The sequence below is a fragment of the Nannospalax galili genome, unplaced genomic scaffold, assembly GCF_000622305.1.
Source record: "Nannospalax galili isolate Female #2095 unplaced genomic scaffold, S.galili_v1.0 scaffold1372, whole genome shotgun sequence".
NCBI classification, from domain to species: Eukaryota; Metazoa; Chordata; class Mammalia; order Rodentia; family Spalacidae; genus Nannospalax; species Nannospalax galili.
The window spans coordinates 326,157-338,262 of NW_008331307.1; positions in this window are offsets into that span (position 1 = coordinate 326,157).

A 12,106-nucleotide genomic window follows, 5' to 3' on the forward strand; every position below is an offset into this window, starting at 1 on the left:
GGCGGATCTCTGTGAGTTCAAGGCCAGCCTGGTCTCCATAGTGAGTTCTAGGCCTGCTGGGGCTACAGGGAGACCTTGTCTCAAAAAGACCAAAGAAAAAGCCTATAGACTTTCTTCGAGTTTCTTTCATTGTGGCCGTAAGGAACAGCAGGCTCTGTCGGCAGACACAGGACCCTCAGCAGTGCACAGCAGCATTTCTAACTGTCCTTTTTTGTATAACTATGTGAGAAATGCAAGCGAAAACGGAATGAACCTGCTGGGGCTACAGGGAGACCTTGTCTCAAAAAGACCAAAGAAAAAGCCTATAGACTTTCTTCGAGTTTCTTTCATTGTGGCCGTAAGGAACAGCAGGCTCTGTCGGCAGACACAGGACCCTCAGCAGTGCACAGCAGCATTTCTAACTGTCCTTTTTTGTATAACTATGTGAGAAATGCAAGCGAAAACGGAATGAAAACCAGGGCAGAAATGGCTCTGAATTCAAGATTATTGGCTTCGAGAAGGACTGCCACAGCCGCGTGCTCTGGAAAGAGCCTTGGCTTATTTTATAATCATTCAAGTCACCTGGAGTCCTGCATTCTATCTGAATGGACACTGCAGTGATTAGTGTGTAAAGCAGGTCTGGGACTTGAGGGACTTGGCTTTCAAGAATACTGCATTTTTGGCTTCCCCTGAGGTCCTCATATACTTTCCCATAAAAGGTAGAGGAAGCCAGGTGAGGTTGGCACATACCTTTAAAACCAGCACTCAAGAGGCAAAGGCAGGTGGATCTCGGTGAGATCCAGGTTAACCTGGTCTACCTAGTGAGTTCCAGACCAGCTGGGGCTAGAGGTTTGAGACCTGTCTTAAACAAAAAAACAAACAAAAAAGCAGAGGAAGCATGACATTACAAAGATCATTTTATACCTGTCATTTTTGTTCCTGTTAAGGTGGTTAACAGAATGACAGCGTTATTGTAGTACAATAGCAGCTTGTCAGTAATAAAGGTAATCAAGTAAATATAACAATATCTTCAGTTTACATATATTTCCTGTGGTGGTTTGAATGAGAATTTCCTCCATAGATTCCAAGTATTTAGACATTTCGTCCCAGTTGGTGGCGCTGTTTGGGGAGTTTTTAGGAGGTGTGACCTTGCTAGAGGAAACACCATCACTCCAGGCTGGCTTTGAGTGTTCTTTTTTTAATTATTATTAATTATTTATTTAATAACCACATAATTAGAAGAAGCATCTCATTACAATAGCATTGACATATTCAATAACAATTTCCAGAGCTATGATGCATCTCTTTCAAAATTGGCTGTAAATTTTTAGGTTTACCATTAAATTAATACAGTTATACAATATTGTACTCAGTATAAACCCTATAAGACATAAAATTGAATGAGGTTTTAACCTTTAAAAAAGATCTCCATTTCATTATTAAAATACACAGTTTCATACAGAAAAATTCATTTCGAATGCAATTAACACTAAGATGTTTGCACATGGGATTCTAATCTCTATATATCTGATTATTACTAGTCACAGTCAGTTAATTTCTGAGCTCCTTGGTATCCGAGCATGGATATAAAGTCATCAGGTAGATTTCAATGGGAATGTTTTTCACATCTACTAATTATTAAGGAGCAAATTTTTATGCTTTGAAGAATTTTTTTAAATTTATTTATATACCCACCTAACAGGTAGTACCCACCCATATTTTTAACATTTTATTATTTTTATTTTATGTATATGAGCATATTGCCTGCATGTGTGTAAGTGCACCCATGTAATAATAATGCCTGTGAAGTCAGATAGCACTGCAGCTCCTACAGATGGTTGTTAGCCACCATGTGGGTACTGGGAATTGAACCCAGGTCCTCTGCAAGAGCAGTCAGTGAGTGCTATTAACCACTCTAACACTCAGATATTTGCACATGTGTCTTTAATCTCTATGTATCTGATTATTATTAGTCACAGTCAGTTACACTCAGATCCTCAGCACCTAAGTATGGATATAAAGTCATCAGGTAGATTTCAATGGTAATGTTTATCACCTCTACTAACTAACATGAAGTAAATTTTTATGCTTCCTCCTCAAATGTAAGTCTTTTTTTAAAATTTGTTGATTTTTTTGTGTGTGTATATCATACAGAACATCCCACACAATCTTATTCATCTATATATCCATTTCACAAATGGCACCCTCTCACAGTCTCCCCCTCCCACATACTGGAGCCCATATACTCTGTCATCCCTGTTACTGTCCACTGTGTTGTCGACACCCTCAGCCATTCTCCAGTGCTTGTCCATCCAGATTACTTTACCCAGCCAAAATGTCTATCATCGTTGAAGGGGAAAGAAAAATCTTCCATGACATAAATAGGCTTTGAGAGTTACTAAGCCTTGCCGGATTTCCAGTCTCTCTCTGCTTCCTGTGCCTGTCTGAAGATGCGATCACTCAGCTTTGTGCTCTGGCCACTTGTGCCTCCATGTGTTCCCTGCCATTATGGACTCTAATCCCTCTGTAATCATAAACCAAATAAACCCTTCTATAGTTTGCCATGGTCACGGTGTCTTGTCACAGTAACAGGGAGGTAACTAATACGCTTCCCTTATGAAAACCTCATTCCTAGAAATTGGCATATTTATATTTTTTTCTCAGATCACTCTTCTGAGGAGATCAGAGTCAAATCCTGCTTTCTTACAGATGGCAAAGCAGGGTAATGAAAAGTTATAGTTTTTGAGATCTCAAAACATCCTGGAGGAGTTTTCATGACTGAGATCTGATAGGCACAGCATACTTCCAAAATGATGGCTTGTTGTGGCCTTGTCTTCCTGTTCTCCCTATGAGTCAATAAAACTTGGGAAAATGAAGTTAAATTTATACCCTTTTGGAAAAAGTGCTGATAAAGAAAGAATGAATACTTCGCTGAAAAAAGTGAGGTATCTCCAGATGATTTTCTTACATCAGTGTTTAGAATGACACCAGGGTAGTAGAGCCTCCCGGTACACCGTGTACATTTGTGTGTGTAAATGCTGGAGAATTATCAAAGACTGATTTATATGGTAAGGACAGGCCCCTGGTCATTGTCAAAATTAAAACATAGTTTTATCATATTATGAGAGCTGAGAATTACTGCGCTACTACAATTTACGGGGTTACGTGATAGCAGCTTTACTCTAGTTACTAAGTACTTAGATTAATTGCTTGAATTTTAAGAAAATTATGATTCTGAATATAAAGTACAGTATCTTTCACAGAGTACTTTTAAAGTTAGCGATTTTTGCATTTCAATGGTATATTTTGTGTGCTCAATCTAAAGCACAGCCAATCAGAAACACAGAGGACATTTTCTCCAGAGTATTGCATTCAAGACAGGATAAATGGGGACATAGTTCCAGATCCCAGGAAAGGTTGTCTTTTTTCTGGAATGAGTGAACCTAGGAAATAAATCTCCCAATAAAGCCAGCCTGAGCATTCATAAGTTAATGCCAAAGTTGTTATAGAGCTAAAGCTTTGCACTAAAAAAAGAAACCAAACTGTAAAGCCAAACTCAGGAAAATAAGCTTATATACAGAGGGGTCTCCCCATTTAACTTTCTGTATCAGGTCATCACAAACCTTGGCATTATGAGTTCATATGACCATAAGTAGAAGATTGACATGCAGCCTAAGCCATGTAGAAGAACAGGCTCCCAAAGGCACCTTGGACAGTACAAGCTATCTGAGATGGCGTGGGGCTCTGTATTCCTAGTTTCCTGCCCTTTTGACCAACCTATATCTTGGTACACATGGTTCCATGGCTTGTGTTCTGACTTACAAATCTTGCTTTGCTAGGGAGAGTATCGAGTGTCTTCTGATTTCCTTTTCTATCCTTTCTTCTGACCAGTGCTTCTCTAGCCTTTCTTAACAGTGTTTTACATGTGCAGGTTCTTCAGACAGATATTGATTAGGTCTGGGCTAGTAGTTAACTCACACGCTGAATTTCAATAACCCATATTATATGATAATGAATACGTGCTAATGAAAAATGTTTTTGTAGGAAAAGCAAAGTCAAACAATTTCTTTGAAGCCCTTAGACACTTTTGGAAGATATAGGCAGTAAGAAAGTTTCTTCAAATAGAAAAGGAATTTTGCTTTTAATTACAATAAATTCCATGTCCTTTTTAGTTGTAAGATTAAAGTGCTCGATAGAGAAGCAAAATAGCTCTAAGAAGGCTGTTGAATTACAGCAAACAAATCAGTACACTGCAGAATGCTTGCTAAGCAAGTCCCTGTGATTAGCACAAAGGCAACCAAAGCCAGATCACTTAGTGAGGCTGTCCTCCATTACTCTGCCGTCTGCACAGACTGCCACTTACAGAACAAAGCCACGACTCGACTTGTATTGTTCTTGTCTTTAGAGGAGCAGTGGCTGGGAACCACTTAGGAGCTGTAAGCATTAGAGAGTTTCTTGCAGCTCTACTTCGGGAAGTTTGTTACATACTTTGTGAAAGGGTAGCAACTTTCTAAAGTGAGTAACTTGTAAATTTAGGATAAGTTTTACTGTATCCAAAACAAAGTTACAGAGGCAAGCATTCTTTCAAATATAAAAGGCTATTTATGCTTTAAATCAACAAAGTGGGTCGTTTTAGTAGATTTCTTTTTTTTTAATTGGGATTCTGTCCCAGAATCTCCATAAGTTGATGAAATACATACACTTCATATTTTATAGTGCATTTACAAGTGTACTTGCCATGGTCAGGTAAAGAATCTGAAGATTGTGAAGTGCGGTGAAGTCAGCCAGCTTATACACACATCAGATTCATGTCTTGCCCTTTCAACTCATCACACACTTCATCGACGCAGTTTACCTGAAGACGGATATTCATTTATCCGTGTATTTTATTGATAGAATGGCAAAGTTCATGTTTGTTTAGTTCTTTGTAATTAATAAGGGGCATTTAGGCAAATTTTCTCATTTGATCCTGACAAGACTCCTATTGAGTTAAATATTGACTCTTACAGATACGAAAAAATGAAAGTCTTAAGAGGTCTGACTTGCTCAAGTGCACATACCTTATGATTTAGATCACAGTGGTGCAAAGTCACTTTTTGATTACAAATCCAATACCCTTCCGACCGCACTGAAGCTGCTAGGCATTTGGTAGAAGCTGGGAAAGACATAACTTTTCTAGTACGATCTGAAGAAATGAGGCCTCTGCAGGGCTAGTCTTCTCTGTACTCCTTGTTAGCATCCTAGTGTTGAAAGCCAGATGTGGTACAAGCACACTGTGGGGCAGGATAGCTCAGCATCAGAGGATCTGGTTTTAGTCCTGTGTGATACTCACTTTATTGCTTTAGGATTTTTCTTGACTGAATAATGAGAAGCTAGATTGCAAAATATCTAAGATCAGTGGTCAGCTAGCCATAGCTCCCAGGGCCAAATCCAGTCTGTATTCATGAATAAAACTTTATTGAAACATGACAATGCCAATTGTTTATACAATTTTCTTTTCTTTATTTTTATTTTATGTGTATGACTATTATGCTTACATGTGTGTAAGTGCACCTGTGTCATGCAGTTCCCTTGTAGGACATAAGAGGGCTTTGGATCCCCTGGAACGGGAGTCATGGATAGTTGTTAGCTGCCATGTGGGTGCTGGAATTTGAACCTGGGTCTTCTGCAAGAACAATTGGTGATTTTAATCACTGAGCTATGTCTCTAGCCCTGTTTGTATAATTTTCTACCATGTCTCTTATGTTGTAATCTCAGGACTGAGTTGTGACAGAGGCCAAATGACCTGCAAAGTCCTTTACTAAGAGAGTGCTCTGACTCCTCTATTTTATTTTATTTGGGCATTTTATTTTCCCTTACCTAATTCTATTTTCTCTACTACTGGTATTTTCTCAAAGATCTTTCTTTCTTTCTTTTTTTTTGAAGTATAGCTCCAGCTAATCTGGGCATTTGTTTTAGACTGCAATGATTAGACTGCATTGCAGAAGGTCCCTGGAGACCGTCTTTCTCACTTCCAGAACTAAGAAAGGTGTTTTCTAGGTCTACATCAGATTTGTACAGAAACAAGTTGAATTAAAGTACTTTTGCTTTTCATTTTTCCCATTCTTTAGTGTCACTCTGCCTCGGGTTGAGCCCATGAGGTTGGTGAGAGGTACCCTGGAGACTTGCTGTGGACACCTCCATGCCGTAGTGATTTCCCAATGTGTGCTTCACACAAAACCGAACAATACAAATAACGCTTCTATTGTGCTTTTCCTATGGCTGTCTCAGGGGCAAGACTATCATCATAAAACATGAACTGCGATAGAAATGGACAGGCAGAGGAGTGGCATCCCGAGCCTTGGAATTTCAACAGAAACTTTCTCTGAAATGGCAGCTGCAAGCTGCAGGGTTTTTTATGATTATTCACTGAAATGTGAAGATCACTCATCTCAATGGGTAGCTGAGGACAGTTTTCTCTGTTATCCACATGTAAATTACCCAAGAGTTTATCAAAATTATTATGCTTATAGTCCTTAAAATATTAACTGAGGAATGGCAATAATCTTTTCAAGATACTAAGTTGTTCAATAAGTGTGAGCAGACCAGCTTGGGAAATTTCTTCCATTGATTTGCTAGATTTCTTCCAGTGTGTAATCAATTAAGCAGTAAGTAAATGTGGAATTACATTGCTTGAAACCCATCATCGAATGGGTCCCAAAGTTACTGTCATGTTTTAAATGAATGACAACTGGAATATTATTTTTTTTAGAAACATTGCTTTGCTGAATCATATCACATATCTCTCCCCTCAAAGTTTCGATAAATTGAGTTTTTTAATATTTTGAGGAAAGAGGTCTCCACATAAATTTTATAGTCATAAACATCCTGTCTCTGGAATTTGCAAAATAGATTGGCATACAGAGGGGAGATACTCCTACAGGAGTCACTGTGAAGCTAAGCAAGAGGAAAAACCTCACTTGTTCAGGGTTTAGCTGTTAGCCCTTTGTCTTTTGGGGTCCTCAGATACCATGTTTTATGGTCTAGAGAAAAGTACCAGTATTTATCTCACTGAGGAATGCTGGGATTGGTGGATTCAAAAGATGGATGTGATGGCCCTGTTTATCTACACCATTGTGAAGGTTTGGAAATATTTCTTTGATTTGGGCATAAAAGGTAAAGCAGAATGATTTTGGTTAGAAAAAAGATGTTGGTTTGCCAAAGCTACTCAGAATCCTAATTTGAGACTGTCTTGCAGAGGGGGGGGGTTACTCTCTCTTTACTGAGTTCCAATCTGTGGCCAAGCAGAAGAAATTTACTCCCCCCCGCCCCGCTACACACCAAGTCCTACAAATGGATGTTTAGATTATGTCTGTTCTCTCCTACTTCATCACCTGGCCAATCTATCACATGGAAACAAAAGCTGTCAGACAGCAGTGCCTAGTTCTGCTGCCATCTCAGTGACTGACCACACACCAGCTAGTGAAAATCCCACACTCCACTGGCACTGTCTGTTAGAGCTCTGAACAAGGAAAGCATCCTAGGCAGAGATTTTGTATCTATGGCAAAGTCAGTGGGTCTCAAGGGAGGAGACAGATACACTGATCATCTCAGAATACTTTATTATTCATTTATTCTAGTTCAAGACAGCAGGTGCTACCTCCATAATACATTTAGCTCCCGTGGTTGTATGGTTCAAGGAATGTATATAATTCACACAGACCACAGAAACTCATGATAGGTCCTGTTCCTGTACGAGCATTTTCCACATTAGAACAGCAGTCTAAAATCCCCAGTATAATTTCCATAAATCTTTAACACATGACTTCTTTAGTTTGTTATTGAGTAGTAATATCAGAAATTAAAACTTACAATATCCAAAAGCAATTATAAAATGATGAGATTATGGTGATAATCTTGTAACTGGAAACTCACTTAAATGTCAGAACTCCCACCATAAAAGCAGCAATATTGTTGCTAAACAAAATACACAGAGTTTTAAAATATTAATTTCCTCACTTATTTCCTCTAGTAGACATGATGAAGTTCAAACAACCATCACCAAACTGATTGTAAAAACAATGTCATCACCATCATGTGCTGACAAAATACAAATAGCTTTGTCATTCTGTCCCACAGGCATTTACTACTGTAACAAGAATCAGACATATATCCTTAGAGGTAAACTGACAAGACAGTTGATGGATCAGAGCTCAGAGCATAGTTGTAAACCTGCATGCTAATAAGCCTGACTTTTAAAAATACCAATCATTTGGGACTGGAGAGATGACTCAGCGGTTAAGAGAATTGACTGCTTTTGCAGAGGACCTGGGTTCGAATCCCAGCAACCACATGGCAGCTAACAACCTTCATAACTCCAGTTTAAGGGATCTGGCACCCTATTCTGACCTCTGTGAACATTGCATGGCACAAGTGCATGCAGGCAACACATTCATACACATAAAATAAAAATAATAAAATATTTTCTAAAGTTCTTAAAAGGTAACAATCATAACAGATATGACAACAATAATTACTTTTTTAGGCTGTCAGGCTTTAGCTCTGGAACTTTTGTTGGTTGGTATTCATGTCTTCTCTATGTGTTAATGCAGTTCAGTGTAAGTTTTTGAAAATAAGCTAGATCCTTGTTCCTTCTATCATGAGCATTAATGGAGTTTCTACTGTGTGCATGGAAGGAATGGCATGGGCTTGATTCTGGTGAAAATACAGCATGACTGAGAAGAAATTATATATTTATATATACATATATATAATTATTATTAGAAAAAGTTCAAGCCCAAGTTGCCAAGAATATCCACACTCTCCTATTTTACATGGGAAGAAATGTACAGGTAAAACTGTGAGCTGAGCACAGCACTTCCGAGGATGCACTCAACACTCAAGGAAGAAGAGTGGCTCTTGCCAGGCCTTGACCCACGTGCCAGCATTGAGTTAAGCTCCGTCTTAGCATCTGAAGGTTGTTGTGAGGACTTGGAAAGTGCATAGCTGTGATGAGTGGGTGGACACAAAGCACTGAGAGGTGCAGATACTAACGCTTTTACATAAAGATGTTTATGGCACACAGCATCACGCCGGGCACCTAAATGGAGTGAAAATAGGTTATGCTGTGGTAAATGGCATTGAGCAGTAATAGAGCAAAGAGTTTGGGTCTTCTCTAATCTAGCTAGATTTCATGGGAAATTATGATAGTCTCTTAATTGTAGTGCATTTTGTGACAGTTTATCAGGACTGAGAATCAAATCCTTGCTTTGCAATTTGTTTATTAATCAGTTTCTTGTGCAATTTGTTTTTGGAAGCATTACGCAAACAAACATTAAACAAATTCTTGCTGAAAAAAACCCTTTAGTGCCTGCCGTAGAACCTCGCTAATGGAACTATATTCAGTCATTTAAACTTAGCATTTTTAATGCAGCTTAAAAATTACATGGCTGTATTATTCAAATGAGAAAAGTAGTTGATGTGCGTTCAGATTAGTTCCTTTAATAACGCTTTTAAAAAAACACTGTGGCTATTACTGACTCAGTAGCACAGCGATAATTTGCAATACCCCATTGGCTTCAATAAAAGGGCAAGAAAATGGTTCAAGTTATCTTAGAAAGGCTAATATAAGGCAGCATAAGAAATAAGGTTTTTTTCAACTCAGAAAATAAAAGGCACATAGTAAAATATATGCCACCTACCCACTTCTGTTCCCAAACGAGGCTCTGGCCTCCAGGATACCAGTGTGACCTGCATTTATATGGCGTAGTCATTACTTTTCTGTTGCCGTGATAAAACACTGACCCAAATCAACTTGAAGAGGAAAGGGTTTTTTTTTTTTTTTGGCTTACAGGTCATAATCTTTCACTAAGGAAAGTCAGAACAGTTACCAGAGGCAGGAACTGAAGCAGAGACCATGAAGGACTGTAACCATGTTTACTGGCATGCTTAGTTGCCTTTCTTATACTGCCTAGGCCCACCTGCATAGGGATGGCACCACCCACAGTGGGCTGGACACCACTTCTATTAATTAGCAATTAACAAAATGCCTCACAGACATGGCCACAGGCCAATTCACTGGAGGAAATTCCTCAACTGATCCTCCCTCTTCCCAGGTATTTCTAATTGTGCCAAGTAGACAAAGACTAACCAGTGCACAGGGGAGAATTTAACCTCTCATTCACTCTGTAACCATGAGCAAGCTAAGACTTGGGCAGGAAAGTGTTGGATTTGCAGGAGGAGCTATAGAGAAAGGAAACTCAAACCTAAGAAGAGGTTAGAGAAAAGAGAATCTCTGGTTTAAAAGGGAGTGATAGAGAGTTATTGTATCCCAAATTTCTTTGACTAAAGAGCAAATAATCTTAGATGTTTGGATCTGTCTTCCTGTTAAAGGAAAACAACTTCTGCTGGGAATCAAAATTGCTAATATAAGAATGATTCAGATTACTATCCTGTGATGGTTAAATTCAGTTGTCTACCTAGAAGGATCTGGAATCACTTGGGAAGGGAATCTCAATGAGGGATTGTCTACATTAGATTGACCTGTGGCAGGCCTGTGAGGTGGTTGTTCAGTAAGGTTAAAGGAAGTAGGAAGACCCACCATGCTGTGGGCAGCAGCATTTTATGTCTGAGTACTGGACTGGATGTGAAGGGAAAGGGAGCTGAATACCGTTCATTATTCTCGGCCTCAACTGTGGGTGCAGTGTGACCTGCTGCCCTCTTTGGGTCCTACTCCTGAGACTTCCCAGTCATGATAGTCGTTGAACTCTGAGCTGAAATAAACCATTTCTCCCCAAAGTTGCCTCTTGTCTGGATATTTTATTACAGCAACTGGAAAAGAAACCAAGACACATTCCTAGACAGGTAAATGAGACTTAGGCCTGCGATCCCAGCACTTAGGAAACTGACACAGCACAGGGGGGATTGTGGCTTTGAGGCTACTTTGAGCTATGTAGTGAGATCCAGTCTCAATTATTTTTCCTAAAGCGAGAGTGTGCTTCTGAAACAGCACAAGCTGTTCTTGTTCTAAGGTTTCCATGGAGCCTGGGAAGCATGGTGGAGTCCCATGACACCTTAGCGGATGTCCAGGAAGAGTACGAGATGCTCAAACCTGCAAGCCTCCTGTCTCCCACATCCTCCCTCCTCTGTGCTGCCACCCAGCAGTATGGCCTTGAAGATGCTAGACATGCTGACACTGTGCTCTTGAAGTTCCAGAGCTGGAGGCCACGCAGACCCCTTTTCTAGGGAGACTGTTCAGTCTGAGGTATCCATTTACAATGATAGGAGATGATCTAAGTAAAGGGCCTGCTGCAGCACTCATGAATCCCGTCCGAGTCCCCTGTTTGCACTCACTGAGCTCCATGACCTGTAGCCACAGGCTCTCGCATCCCCTTTTGTCTCTGGTGGGATGCCTGTTTGGGTGTAGTTTTCTGGTTTTTCACTTTGTTCTTTTCACACTTTCTTCTTAGAAAGGGAAATGACATGCCATTTAGAACCTACTGGAGGGCCAAGCTGACACTGCCTATTATGTTGTCTACCCATACTCTGTAGAACTGTCCTTGACTGAACACTACTTGCTTGTCTATAAAACTCATTCAATTACTCCTTCACATGGTATAGTACAGAAGTGGTAAAAAGTCAAATTGTACTGTGGTGTCACACAGTAACCTCCTCATACAGTTGTGGGTGCATTTCAACAGAAAGTATAGATCTTTTGAAATCCTTAACATATACTGATGTATTTTTTAGTGGAAAATCATATTTTGGGGAAATTAGATATATGGAACAACATCTCTCCTGAGTGGTTCCTGAGGCTCAGCAGGGGTCTGATGCAACTGGTTCCCACTGGTTCCCACATATCCAAAATATGTTCTAATCTGTATCTCAAAATTCACCTACTTAGAAAATACAAACTATACCCCTATTTTATTTCTTTCTCAAGCTTATGTATTTTGTTTGTGATTGTAAGGACTTTAAATTAGAGTCAAAATAAAAGATTTGGCTCTCTAGCTGGGCGTGGTGGTGCACGCCTGTAATCCCAGCGCTTGGGAGGCAGAAGCTCGTGGATCTCTGTGCGTTTAAGGCCAGCCTGTTCTACATAGTGAGTTCTAGGACAGCTGGGGCTACAGGGAAACCATGCTTCAAAAAG